The sequence below is a fragment of the Danio rerio genome, chromosome 4, assembly GCF_049306965.1.
Source record: "Danio rerio strain Tuebingen ecotype United States chromosome 4, GRCz12tu, whole genome shotgun sequence".
In the NCBI taxonomy this organism is placed as follows: Eukaryota; Metazoa; Chordata; class Actinopteri; order Cypriniformes; family Danionidae; genus Danio; species Danio rerio.
Genome location: NC_133179.1, coordinates 36,640,763 through 36,655,070, shown reverse-complemented (window position 1 = coordinate 36,655,070; position 14,308 = coordinate 36,640,763). Strand labels below are relative to the sequence as shown.

General features: G+C 35.9%; 1 long non-coding RNA gene and 2 other non-coding genes across 5 annotated transcripts; all 3 read left to right on the top strand.

Moving 5' to 3' along the window:
- Nucleotides 1-1,412: 1,412 nt before the first annotated feature.
- Nucleotides 1,413-6,795, top strand: LOC110438085 (uncharacterized). 3 transcript variants are annotated; one of them, XR_012402319.1, is made up of 6 exons: nt 1,413-1,484; nt 2,335-2,431; nt 3,037-3,213; nt 3,607-4,289; nt 4,804-4,896; nt 5,968-6,795. It is a non-coding gene; the product is annotated as an uncharacterized lncRNA (long non-coding RNA). The 3 variants fall into 3 exon arrangements; XR_012402321.1 differs by having other exon boundaries at nt 4,807-4,896; nt 5,968-6,465; XR_012402320.1 differs by lacking the exon at nt 3,037-3,213 and having other exon boundaries at nt 5,968-6,501.
- Nucleotides 6,796-13,577: 6,782 nt separating this feature from the next.
- Nucleotides 13,578-13,650, top strand: trnav-aac (transfer RNA valine (anticodon AAC)). The gene has a single exon. It is a non-coding gene; the product is annotated as a tRNA-Val (tRNA).
- Nucleotides 13,651-13,754: 104 nt separating this feature from the next.
- On the top strand, nt 13,755-13,827 carry trnav-cac (transfer RNA valine (anticodon CAC)). The gene has a single exon. It is a non-coding gene; the product is annotated as a tRNA-Val (tRNA).
- Nucleotides 13,828-14,308: the final 481 nt, after the last annotated feature.

The window sequence follows — 14,308 nt, the reverse complement described above, 5'->3', positions numbered from 1 at the left end:
ATATGTAAATGTTCCAGCATGATTAATATTTATAATTTTTTTTTTCATATTACCTGGTATGTCTATAAATGTCTATAAATGCAACGAGTTTCATCATTTATTATGCTTTGATCTATTAATGTTTTGTTCAGTTTCTCCATTTGAATGAATTAAGACAGTGTCCTACCGCCACCTACTGGGTGGATTTAATTTGCTATTAGTACTACTTTTTAATGAACAATTTTACAAATAAATTCATAATCTAATAATACTAAATTAAAGTGCTGTTTTCTTGGTGTTACTTTTTGCAATTCTACATTTTTATAATGATTTTGTTTGATTAAATGCCACATACAACATTGTTCTTTTTTTATTTAATTTGAATATTAAATAGACATAAATGTTTTGTTTATGAATAAAATAACTAGATAGAAAAAAATGTCAGAGAACTGAGCAGTAGAATGTGAATAACATGAATGTGTTCGTAAATAAGCTGATCTTTGTAAACAAAACAAGTTTTATTTACTTATTCTACAGAACACAAAAAATAATAAAAATAAATCTGACTAATTTTAATGCGCACACCTAACCCCGCTCCTAACCCGACCCCTCACTTTGATGTCACTAGCTCTATTTGAGTGCATTGTTTCTGACATTGCATGTCAAACTGTGTGTCTCAGCTTGCATATGCAAGTCTGCAATCAGATACTAATGCTTCTGCAACACAGCCCTGAGGGTACAATCCTCAGTGCTGGGAAACACCACACATTATCTTAATCACAAACTACAGCAAATTTAGTTTATCCAAAATTCACTTATACTGCAAATTTTTGCACTATGGAAGAAACTGGAAACCAACAGAAACAACATGCACACTCAACATAGAAAGGCCCAAAAGTCTATCCTGGTTCTGTGTGTGTGCACCTGTAACAGCGTCAACAAATTTTATAGAAAATATGCTATCAATAAGCATGTTAATTAGCAATTAGTTGATTGTAAATATATCTTAAAGTGTTATAGTTTTTATATAACAAGCTACTGAATATTAAAATTAACAGTAAATATTTTAGAATTACAGCATGTTACATAACAGAGCAAGGACATGTTCACAGTATGTCTGATAATATTTTTTCTTCTGGAGAAAGTCTTCGACTAGAATAAAAGCAGTTTTTAATTTTTTTTAAAGTGTTTTAAGGTCAAAATTATTAACCCCTTTAAGCTATATATTTTTTCGACAGTTTCAAAACAAATCATTGTTATAAAATAACTTGCCTAATTACCCTTACCCTAATATATATATATATATATATATATATATATATATATATATATATTTATTTATTTAAAAACATTATCATAAACTGCCCCCTGGTGGCGAATATGTGTTTCGCTTCATCCTTGCATTACGGTGGAGTGGGCGGAGCCTCGTGAATGACGGTTAATTTTTTCAAACGAGGAAGTGAAGTGAAGTCAAGTCCGCCATTTCATCTTCTTCTTTTTATCGGGTAAGTTATTATTTTAAAATCATATTTCTGATATATTTGTCGTCAGGTAATGTTTTTATTAGTTAAAAAAGCCCCTGTTTTGAATAGTGATAAAACTGTAACTTATATGTGGATAATATGGCTAAAAACTGATGGCTAAGAATGATGGCAGCCGTCAGTTCAGTAACGTTAATCTGTTAAGTTGATTGTGCTCGGGGTTTTAACAAATTCATTTAAGTTACAATTGTCCTTTTACGCTCGTCATTCCCAATTAAATGATCAATAAGACGTGTTATATGAAGAACAGCGTCGAAACGGGAGCTTGAATGAATGAATCAAATGCTGTCCGTTTTATACAGTTGTTATTGGTGCCGAGTTCTGCTTTTGTACTGGTTTTAGCTCAAACACTGAACGAACAGTCTCTTTTTGGTAACGTTAATCCTAATGATCTTGATTTGCTTGTTAATGTGTGTTTTATCAAGTTTCAGCAAACGTTTACAGAGTAACGTTATGTGGTTCATGCTGGCCACTGTTGAGACTGGTCTGCATTAAAAAAAATTTAAAGCAAAAACGTTTGAAAAAAAAAATCCACAGTTGAAACATAATGTGTTAAATGACTTATGAAGGAAATTAATTAGCTAAAAAAGAAGGCTAAGTGTGTTATGAAATATTAAACCTTGTTAAAAAATAAAATCAATTGTGTTAAATAAGCTTAAAATCCATATCTTATGTTTTATATTACTTTAAAACGGCCTGGAAACTGAATTGCACCATTAATCTTGTACATATGTATCAAGTCCAAACAAATGGTTTTGTGGCAAGTAAAAATAATATTTTTATAAATTGATTGTATTGTATTAATTTGTTACAGAAAAGAAAGGAATCATGCAAGGATGCAAGCTGAAGTAAAGGACAACTCTCACATCAGTGCATTACTAATTGTTTGACTTCATCATCAAGCACACCAGGTACAATATTGTACATATTTTGTAACTTGTATATGTCAGACTGGTTGTTGGGAACTAAAATAATATATTTTATGTTTTATTTATTATTAAAATATTACAAGATTTATTGCTGCTATTTTATCACTGTGTGAGGTCATAGCTTATTTAAAATATCTATTATTAAAAAAATCTAATTTGAAAGAAAGTCTAATTGTTTCCACAAGGTAATTTATTAAACTGTTTTCTGAAAATGTAAAATTTGAAAGTATTGGTGAGCTGGAAAAACAGTCTGTTGACGTAACTTTTATTTTTATCTTATCTTTTTATTTTATGTTAATAAAATAATAATATGTTAATGTTAGTAGATTAATTTACCTTGGATCGCATGTTTCAGTTATAATTTCAGAGTGAAAAATATAAAAGAAAACCATTGAAAACAATGGCATAATGATTTTGCTTGTTCACAAGAGGTACTTGATTTATTTTTCCTGTAGGGATACATAAGTTTTTAAGACTAATGCTTGACACTTAAATTTTAAAGGGATAGTTCACCCAAAAATAATGACATCTTTTATCCTCCACTTGTTTCAAAATATTTTTTTTTGTTCTGTTGAACATAAACTCAGGTGGTGCGGTGCACAGTGGATAGCTCTGTTGCCTCCCAGCAAAAATGTTTCTGGTTCGAGCCTCGGCTGGGTCAGTTGGCATTTCTGTGTGAAGTTTGTATGTTCTCCCCGTGTTGGCGTGGGTTTCCTCCAGGTGCTCCTGTTTCCCCCACAAGACATGCGGTACAGGTGAATTGGGTAAGCTAAATTGTCCTTAGTGAATGTGTGTAAATGAGAGTGTATGGGTTTTTCCCAGTGATGTGTTGCAGCTGGAAGAGTATCTGCTGCGTAAAAAATGCTGGATAAGTTGACTGTTCATTCCACTTTGGTGACCCCAGATTAATAAAGGGATGAAGCTGAAAAAAAATGAATGAACACAAACCCAGTTTTTTCTACTATGTATATCAATAGTTACAGGTTTCTAACATTCTTCAAAATATCTGCTTTAGTGTTTAACAGATTCAAACTGCTTTGAAACAAGTAGAGGATGAATAAATGGTGGCAGAATAGTAAACTATATCTTTAAATGTTTTATTCTGTATGTTATGTGTATTCATATTTGTCTTGTCTTTTGTCATATTGTCCTTTTAGCTCAGATTGTGATGGACCTGGAATGCGACACCAGTTACTCTTAAAGCCTGATTTATACTTCTGCGTCAGGGGACCGGCATAACCCACGGCGCATGCAACGCGCGTGGCTGTGCATTTATACTTCTGCGCGCTGTCTCTGTCGGTCTGCATTAACACTTCCGAAACGCTAGTTGGCAGTGAGGTTTAAATGTTCCTCTGTGTCGAGTTTCTTCGCTGCTTTTTTGCTTTTCCTGAACACTTCCGGGATGTACAAGTGGCTCAAACTCGCTCATTTTGAGGCAGGAACCGGTGGACGTACAACAACTTTAACTATGAGGTAAACACAAAACAAAACTTTCTATCCGGAGCTCCTTCACGGTACTCCACACTTGTAAACAATCGCTCGCTCACATTCGCGCTGCTCTCGGTCCCGCCCAGACTCGTCAGCGCTACCAAGCCGACCAATCACAGAGCTTACACTAGGCGTCGTTGCGACTTGTAGTTACATTTTTTGAGAAGTGCACGTCAGTGACGGCTACGGCGAAGGGCTATGCGTCAGCGCCATAGCATACGCCGGCGTTTGACGCAGAAGTATAAATCAGCCTTAAGTCAAGAACCAAATGAAGCACCAGAGTACAGATTATGGAGGTATCTGAAGTTGAACTAACTGGAAGCAGGGAACCATACTAATAAAGTTCCTTAAGGTAAAAGCACCTGCTTTATTTTGATAGGAAGTATTTTTTTATAGAGTTCTATTGTTTTATTCTTATTCTAATTTTATTTTATTCATATACTGAATTGAAGTCATTCAAATTTCACAACAAATGATTTGCAGATTGAATATAAAATATAATGACATTTTAATGCATTATTTCTTTTGGTTATTCTTTACATCTATATATGGGCAAGTATTTAATCAATGAAAATAATTTTAAACAACTTAACTAAACAAATTACTCTGTTGGACCCTAATATTTAAAATAGCAAAATCCTCAAACTAACACACACTCTTGTGAATGCATTCTCACATTCATACACTCAAAAACACACATTCATACAACAGTCTGTCTCAGTCTGACTCACACACAACATCCTCTCCCACATATTTTTCTAGCAAACCTCCACCACAAGCTTGTCCTTTTATGTTGCTTTTATTTCAAATATTTTAGAGCATGATATAGTCCAGGTTTTTAATACTAAGTATTTTTTTCCATTCAGCAGGTTCCTTGTAAAGATTAACCCAGGGAAGGATCGAAAGTGGAGAAGACCAGATCAAGAAAGACTACATCAAGATCTGCGGTCAGTTCAAAGGTACTTTCACTAATTACCAAGATTTCAGACTATGAGTTGATGGAGAAAACTTTGAGTGTCAGATCTTCCTACATCGCCTAGCAAAAATTCTTCCCAGTGTCTTGTAGTAGAAGTGATGTAGTCAATCGAGTTTACATTATTTCGTAAATTGCTTTCTGATTTAATAAAAAATATATTAACCAAACTTGATTAATGTAAAAATTTTGATGAAAAGGGCATGTTTTACTAGAGCTTTTAGCACAAAGGCACCCCCATCTTGGAATATTGCTCTGTCTGACGTCACGGGGTTGGTATGCTAGAAACGTTTTTGAATGAGGTATTTGTATGATTTATACATAGTCTGTCTTAAAGCGTCACTAAATTGTACAGGCATTACAGGTCAAAGCAATCTGTTGTTACATTTATCAAAATAAACAATAAGGCTCTTAAACACTGCTTTGAAAAATGTAGAAAATGTAAAACAAATATTTCAAATATTTTATAATATTAATAATATTATGAGGAAGTATAAAACCTTCCTAAGCTTGAAAATATACCAAACTTCCTTAAAGGAAATAAACTTCCTTTGTTAGTGCAAATTCCTTTTTATGTAGTCTTGTAATTAAACAATTAAACCATTCAAACAAGTTTTGAATTTTCCAAATGTAACTAGCTAAAATAGTACCATGTACTTTTACTCTGTATTAGTATTATTTACTAAAATTAGTTTTATTTTAGCAATATAATAGTATTTCTAGTCCTTTAATTTAATGTAATTTAATTTTCAGTTCTCTTTCCATCTACAAAAACATTAAAAAAATAATTTCACAAGCACATTTAAAATAGGTTTAATACTATGAAATATTATATTAATATTATTTTTTATTTTTTATAAATTGATAGGTAGTTCCTATGGAATGTTTTTATGTATCGCTGAGAATACATTTCAGGTGTTCAATACGTTGCTTGTCAGTCTTACAAATAAAAATAGGTGCTGAAAAAAGTGCTTAAAAGTCCTTAATTTTAATCGAGTTGTGCCTGTATGTACTCTGCAAACAGCACCTTTTAATTGTTGTCTTCTCTGATTTTCAGGATGTTTTGCATTGGACTGTTTTTTTTGGCTTTGACCCTTGCTTGCCCCTGACCTCACTCTTGGACTGCCCTGTTGGATTTTCAGTTTATTTAATTAAAAAAAAATTTTTTGGTTCTGGGTAGATGCTAATAAATATTTAATTGTAATTATTTAATGTAAATCAAAGGCGGCAACACCAAGGCTCCAAAAATACAAATTTATTAAATTAAAAAGGCTGACACAGAGCGTAAAATGTTTCGAGCCGCCGGCTCTTCATCAGACAAATAATTTTTCGTTGTAATTTTTTAAATAATATGTTTTTGTTAAATATGCGATTTCTGTGTTTGTTCTGTCTACTCGAACTTGTTTATCTGGTTTCTGTAATTATCATTTGTTTATTTGACCCTTGCCTCGCCTCTGATCTTGTTTTTGGATTGCCCTTCATATATCTTTTTAATTATTGGTTCTAGTTATATGGTTATAAAATATTTGTTAATTTAATTAATATGCATTATATTAAAAAATACATATAAATATATTTTCTGTGTTTTTTTCTGTATCTATTTATCTAATTTGTATATACATTTGTGTTTGTATGTTCTTCTTATTCTGTATATCCACTTACCTAATTTTACCTTTTATATATATATTTATTTGCATTTAATTTGTGATTATTCTATATGCATTTATTTATCTAATTCATATATTTATATGTATTGCATTGATCAATCTGTTGTTGTTTTTTTTGTATGCATCTATTTATATAATTTATATAAATTATATATTTGTATTTATCAATTTATATGCTTCCTTTGAAGCAATTTTTTAAATAAAGCAATTTAAACTAAGCATTCCTTTTAATGTGATTTATATAGCTACCAAATGTAGATGTCAGCCACATCTAACCCAAAAGTCAGCCGCAACTGAACAAGATCTGGGCCAGATCTGTGAAATTGCATGGGCCGCATCTGGGCCAGATCTGAGAAACTGCATGGGCCGCAGCTGGGCCAGATTTCAGAATTTGCATGGGCCGCAGCTGGGCCAGATCTAAGAAAATGTATGGGCCACATCTGGCCCAGATATGGACCAAGCTTTTTCTGAGATATGGCCCAGATCTGGTTCAGTTGTGGCTGACTTTTGGATCCTTATGACAGCCACAATCAGGTTGAGACATCGCCGTCATTCCGCGCTGAATGTGGGCCAGAAGAAAGTGGGGGATGTGGGCCATATCTGGGCCAGATGTAATTTGCTATCAGTGACCAGCATGGGATTGCTGGTCACTATCAGCGCCAGCATCCCAGCTGCATCTCATGCTGGTGACCAGCATCCCAGCACCAGCATTCCATGCTGGTCACCAGCATAGCACCTAAATCCCAGCAAGACCAGCATATGTTGTGTTTTGGTGCTGGTGACCAGCATGGGATGCTGGTGACCAGCATGGCCAGCATCCCAGCACCAGCATTTCATGCTGGTCACCAGCATAGCACCCAAATCCCAGCAAGACCAGCATATGTTGTGTTTTGGTGCTGGTGACCAGCATGGCCAGCATCCCAGCACCAGCATTTCATGCTGGTCACCAGCATAGCACCCAAATCCCAGCAAGACCAGCATATGTTGTGTTTTGGTGCTGGTGACCAGCATGGGATGCTGGTGACCAGCATGGCCAGCATCCCAGCACCAGCATTTCATGCTGGTCACCAGCATAGCACCCAAATCCCAGCAAGACCAGCATATGTTGTGTTTTGGTGCTGGTGACCAGCATGGGATGCTGGTGACCAGCATGGGATTGCTGGTCACTAGCATACCAGCGCCAGCATCCCAGCAGCATCTCATACTGGTGACCAGCATCCCAGCACCAGCATTTCATGCTGGTCACCAGCATAGCACCCAAATCCCAGCAAGACCAGCATATGTTGTGTTTTGGTGCTGGTGACCAGCATGGGATGCTGGTGCTTGTATGCTGGCCACCACAGCATAACACCAGCATCCCATGCTGGTCACCAGCATAGCACCAGCATCCCATGCTGGTCATCACAGCATAACACCAGCATCACAGCACCAGCATCCCATGCTGGTTATCAGCATACCAGCACCAGCATCCCATGCTGGTCACCAGCATACCAGCACCAAAACACAACATATGCTGGTCTTGCTGGTGACCAGCAATGCTGGTCTATGCTGGTTTTTTCAGCAGGGCTTACACATACACAGAGTGTGGTAAAAGTTTCAGATGTAAAAACACACTCGATCACCACATGATAAGTCACACCGGAGAGAAGCTGTTTGCATGTGCTCATTGTGGAAAGAGCTTCACAACCAAAGCTAGCCTCATGAATCACACGAATGGTCACACTGGAACCACATGTGATCATTGTGGAAAGAGTCTCACATGCAAAGACTCCATAAAGCAACACATGAAGATTCATTCAAGAGAGCGATTTCGATGCAGTGAGTGTGGAAAGGGCTTTAAATATAAAAGAAGCCTCGGCAATCACATGAAGCTCCACAATGGAGAGCAAAAATGAGGCCTTGTCCAGCAGAGCTTACTTTACTTTACTTTACTTTCTTTTTTTGTCCACAAGTGGAAATTTATCTTTGGCTTCACCACACAACCACATCAGCGTTTACATTACACACATCACAGAAAAAACATTCAACACAAATACATTCAACGTCGTCACATATATAACATTAAAAAACACAATTTAAAACCCTACACATAATTAAAACCCAGTATTTAAAATTCTAATGGCACTTGGCACACAGGACATTTGATACACATTTTTCTTTACTTGAGGTTGCCTAAAACGTCTTTTTGATGGCAAGAGCTGAAATTTGATATTTAAGGGATGCGAACAATCTTCAACAATGATGTGTGCTTTCTGTCTAATTCTCATTGAATAAATTTCATTTGGTTGTTTTTGCGCTTTACCTACAATTGTACTGCCAATTTTTACTACTCGACACAGTTTTTGCTTTTCCTTCATTGGCAACAGTCCATTCCATGCTATCATGTTAAAACTCACAACACTTTCAACCAAGTTCTTGTATACCATCTCAAGGACATCTTGACTCACACCAAATTGTTGTAACCTCCTAATGAGGTATAATTTCTGCATTGCTTTTTTAAAAAATGCACTCTGCATTTGCAGCAAATGTTAGTCCACTATCAATAAGTGTTCCTAAATATTTAAAACAGTCAACTGTCTTTATTTCATGTCCCTCAAGGACCAGCGGTTTCAACCCTTGACTAAGAACTTTTTATTTCTGCTAATTATCATCCCCTTGGTTTTATTAAAATTGATCTCCAGTGAACTCTTTTTACACCAGTTTTGGAGCATATGTATATAATTATAGTATAAGGTATCTCCTTCTGTTCCTATTTTAGTCAACCGTCCAACAAGTGCCATATCATCTGCATATTTAAATAACTTAAAACCTGAATCCTGGATCTTAAGTTCATTCGTGTAAAGAGAAAATAGTAAGGGTGATAAAATGCTTCCTTGCGGAACTCCTGTATTTTCAATCATTGTTTTAGACACCATTTCATTAACGACTACGTTTTGAGGACGATTTAAAAGGAAATCTTTAATCCACCAAATAAAATCACCATTCACTCCTAGATCAAGTAGTCTTTGCAGGAGAATATCTATCCGAATTGAATTAAAAGCTGAGCTAAAATCTATAAATAAAATCCTTACATAATTTGTGGTCTGTTGAATATGTTCAGCAGCAAAATCACACAAAGTTGTTACAGCATCGTCGGTGCCCCTCTTTCCCCTATATGCAAACTGAAGGGGCCCAAATCGTTGATCACCTTGTTCCAGATGTCCCTTGATAATACTCTTTCCATACATTTACCCAAAATAGATGTAAGAGCTATTGGTCTAAAATCTTTTAACTGATTGGCATTGGATATTTTGGGTACTGGAACAATTTTTGTTTCTTTCCATAAATTTGGAACCACTTTACAGTCTAATGAAAGCTGAAACAAACGGGTGAATACACTAGATAGCTGAAAAGCACAATCTCTCAACACGCGACCTTTAAGCCCATCTGGGCCAGGTGCTTTATTTGGCTTTGTACTAGCAAGACAAGCTGCTATTTCATACTCTTTAAGTTTAATGGGCTCGTATGCAGGAATATTAGAACAGATTTTATCACATTCAATTTTACATTCCTCTTTATCAAACCTAGCAAAGAAAATATTTAAATCTTCTACCATAGGTGCACCATGTGATAAACATGCCTTTTTCTTTCTTCCCATGACACTGTTCATTCCTTCCCATGCCTTCTTAGCACTACCTTTAAATAATTTATTCTCAATCTTGTCTTTGTATGCTAATTTGGCTTTCTTAATTTCACCCCTGAGTTCCTTTCTTTTCTGTCTAACTAATTCAATATCCCCATTTAAAAAAGCTGATTTTTTTTCTTATTTACACATGTTTTAAGATCATTTGTAAATCATAACCTATTATTTGGGTACATCTGAATTGTTTTAGTCTTAACACAATTACTTTCACAAAAACTTATGTAAGATGTAATAGTATCAGTACATTTTCACATGCATCAAAAACACTTGCCACTCAATACTTTCAAAATAGTCCCTTAGTTCCTCTTTGCTCTGATCTGTCCATAATTGTATCTCTTTAGTCACTGGTTTTTCTTGTTTAAACTTAGCTCGATATTTGGGTAACAGGTGTATGATGTTGTGGTCCGACCTCCCTAATGGAGGGTGACACACAGCTTTATATCCGTCTTTTATATTGCCAAAACATTTATCCAATATGTGTGTTGATCGGGTCGGATAGTCCACATACTGATGTAAAGTAGGCAAATGGCTTGATAACTCACATAAGTTCATATCCCCAAGAATTAAAATCGGTTGATCCAATGAACGAGCCAAGGCATCATTATAGCTGTCTGTTATTTTGCTTGCAGCTCCTCATATTTTGGACCAGGAACGTATGTTAAAATGAAAGTCATTTTAATTAATGTAAGGCTGTCTCCAAGGATAGAATGGGATAGCATCTCGGAACAAGTGTAAAACTCTTGAATACATATCAAGTTACTGGAATGAAACCCTTTGAACCTGAAGATTTAAACTCAATAACTGAAGAGGGGTGAAGATGTATCAGGTTGTGAGAGTTTCTACAGGGCTGCAAGAAAGCAAAAACCCTTTATATGTGTTTCAAGGTATTATGAACTGAAAACCAAATTTCTGCATACTGCAATCAAATGGTCGGCTCTGAAAGGAGAATTAGAAGGATTAGGGAGGAGAAAATGTTTGGGGAGATGCAGGGAAACTGTCCTACACCCTTAGATTGTGTTTTTGATCATTTACATTGTTTGATTGTCACTCCCAATTTTACAAAACTTGCTGGTGAATGAAAGTCCACCTAAACTCGGCCGGTGTGAACTTGCAATGAATGAGTGAGCGACTGATGCAGACTCCATAAAGCCCTGATCAGACTATACAATGCCATTTGCCAGTTGCCACGGATCAGATTTGTGTCAGATTATGAGATTTTGACTTGATCAAATCTTAATGTGTTGTAGGTAACAAATGGAGACTTTGGTTTCAAAACACTACACATTTATTTTGATTGAATGATCTGAGAAAAGAAACAAGTTTTCTTCATGAAGACAATTAAACTTTCTGTAGACAACTGGTTTCCTTTAAAGAAATGTTCATGTGAAAACTCCCACATTACTACAAAAAAATCAGTGTATGGGAAACCCAGTATCTCTATTGTGAATGAGAACATGAGAGATTTGTTAGCTTACATGCTAATTCCAGGACTCAGCAGACTACTGAAGGACATCAGCTATCTGTAAATTCCAATTACTATTAATATTTAATACATATTGTACTACTCATGTGCACTGACAGATTATATTGTGTGCTGTCTGCAAGTGGTGTGTGTGTGTAGGTTATAGTTTCAGGTTTATTGTGTTAAAAGTAAATTATTTTAAGAGTATCAAGTTATTTAATTATTAACATTCTGATTGTTCCTATATATATATATATATATATATATATATATATATATATATATATATATATATATATATATATATATATATATATATATAAATTAAAAGAGGATACTTTTATTAGGCCTTTCATAAGTCTAATAATCTCAAAGTCACACTTTAAAAGAAGGTCCAAAAACCTGCATTTACAAATGAAGAATGTTTTGCAAAGCATAAAAGGTTGTTAACCTGTACAATTTTTTTAGTTACACCAAATTTAACTTGTTTATTTTAAAAAGGGTTTACATGGATATTGACATGAGACATTCTGTATTATGCACTATGTATTATGAGTCATGAGTAGGGCCAGACAGAATCTGTCGACGTTTTTTGCTATTTCTGCAAAAAATTTTGATAAAAATCTGTTAATTTCTGCCAAAATATTTTGGGAGTATCATAACTAAAACCTAAATATGTGAAACAAAGAATAATATCTTTTAAACTTTTATTTAATGTTTAAAATGCAAATCCAATTAGATTGACTTTATCTGGTAAACAAGAAAGAAAGAAAGAAAGGCTCTCCCCATTTTGTTTGTCTACCTTTTTGTTTATTGACCTTGAGTGTTTTTGTTTGTTTGTTTTCTTTTTTGTCTTTAAAAACCACCTAACAGCAGCATTTTGCTGACTGAAGGGTGGTTATGTAGTGTGTTTTATTTTTAATCATGGACAGATTCCCCGGCAACGACATGGAAATGGAGGGACTTGCACGAAAGGATAAAGAAAATGGGCTGGATAACAGACGAAGAGATAAAGAAAACGGACTTGACAACAGACAAAGAGATAAATAAAATGAAGAGCCTGGCCAACGAAGAGGTGAGAAAGGTAAGGATAAGCAAGAGGTACAAAGAAGAGTATGCACAAAGGAAGCAACAGTAACTGTAGAAGTAGAAAATGTAAAAGATGCAAGAAGATTTGATATAACCAAAGCAGTCACGGAGCTGATTGGAGCAGGAAGAATTCTGGCGGTGAGACCCAAACAAACAAAGGGAGTATGAAGTAACAATGGAGACTGAAGATGACACTGAAATTTTAATAGACAATGGATTGACAATTAAAGGAGTGAAATCTGAAGTACGGAGGTTACAAAACAGAGACTATGTTGTTTCGTTCAAGCATCTGCCTATTTACCTAGCAGATGAAGAAATTTTAAGCAAGCTAGAGAGATGGGGAGTTTTCCCCATATCTAAAATTAAAAGAAGATTGTATCCTGGCACAAACATATAAGATGGAACAAGGTTTGTAAAAAACAGATTTCCGGAAGAGACGGTCTCCTTACCATACAGTACCAAAATCGAGATGGCGGAAGGGCCACAGCACTTTAGAGTCATGCACACCAATCAGGTAAAAACCTGTCGACTATGCATGAGCTCAGAAAATGTGATGAAGGAACGCCCAGAATTCAGGTGCTTCAAATGTGACGAAAGGGGACATTTCGCAAGGACCTGTACAGCGGTGTGGGGCCCGGATTGTAAATTGGCCCTAATACCTGCAGGGAGCTTGTCACGCTGAGTTGACTTTGTCCGCTCGATTGACCAACGCGTACGCCTTGTTTTATCGTTGCAGGCCTAACTTCGCTGGGGAAAGCACTTGTGGGGTTTCTATAGTGTAGTGGTCATCACGTTCGCCTAACACGCGAAAGGTCCTCGGTTCGAAACCGAGCAGAAACAGTGCTCTTCTTTTGGCGAGAAAATAATAGCATCCACTGCCGCAACAGCAATGATCGTCGACAGGCACCCAATCAAAAAAGGTTATCTGCCTAATTTGTGTGAAGGTTTCCGTAGTGTAGTGGTTATCACGTTCGCCTCACACGCGAAAGGTCTCCAGTTCGAAACTGGGCGGAAACAACCTCTGGCTTTTATGACAATTGTCAAATCAGGCTTCTGTTGAGTATTGACGTTCACTGAAAACATTCTTTCTGCAGAGCGGTGTGAGGCTAGAAGTTTGAATTCAACTCAGTGTTTACCTCCCCTCGCGGTGTCGCAAACTTGCGTAGAATCTGATTTCTTTTAGCTTTGTGTTGTGCATGAGCAGGTGGCCAGTGCGTTTGCGGGCCCTTCACGGTGCAGACCGTACAAGACAGCTCTATAAAAAAAAGACTATTAACTACTTGAAGCAGCACTGGCCTATTGGTTTCCGTAGTGTAATGTTTATCATGTTTGCATTACACACTAAAGGTCTCCTGTTCGAAACTGGTCGGAAGCATACAATTAGCGGACCCCTTTGTCCAAAGCGACATACAATAGTGGAGGTATTCAACAATACGAGGCAATGCATACGAAAAAGGGCTATTTATTCCAAGTAATTTGTTTGTGCTCAGGGAATTTA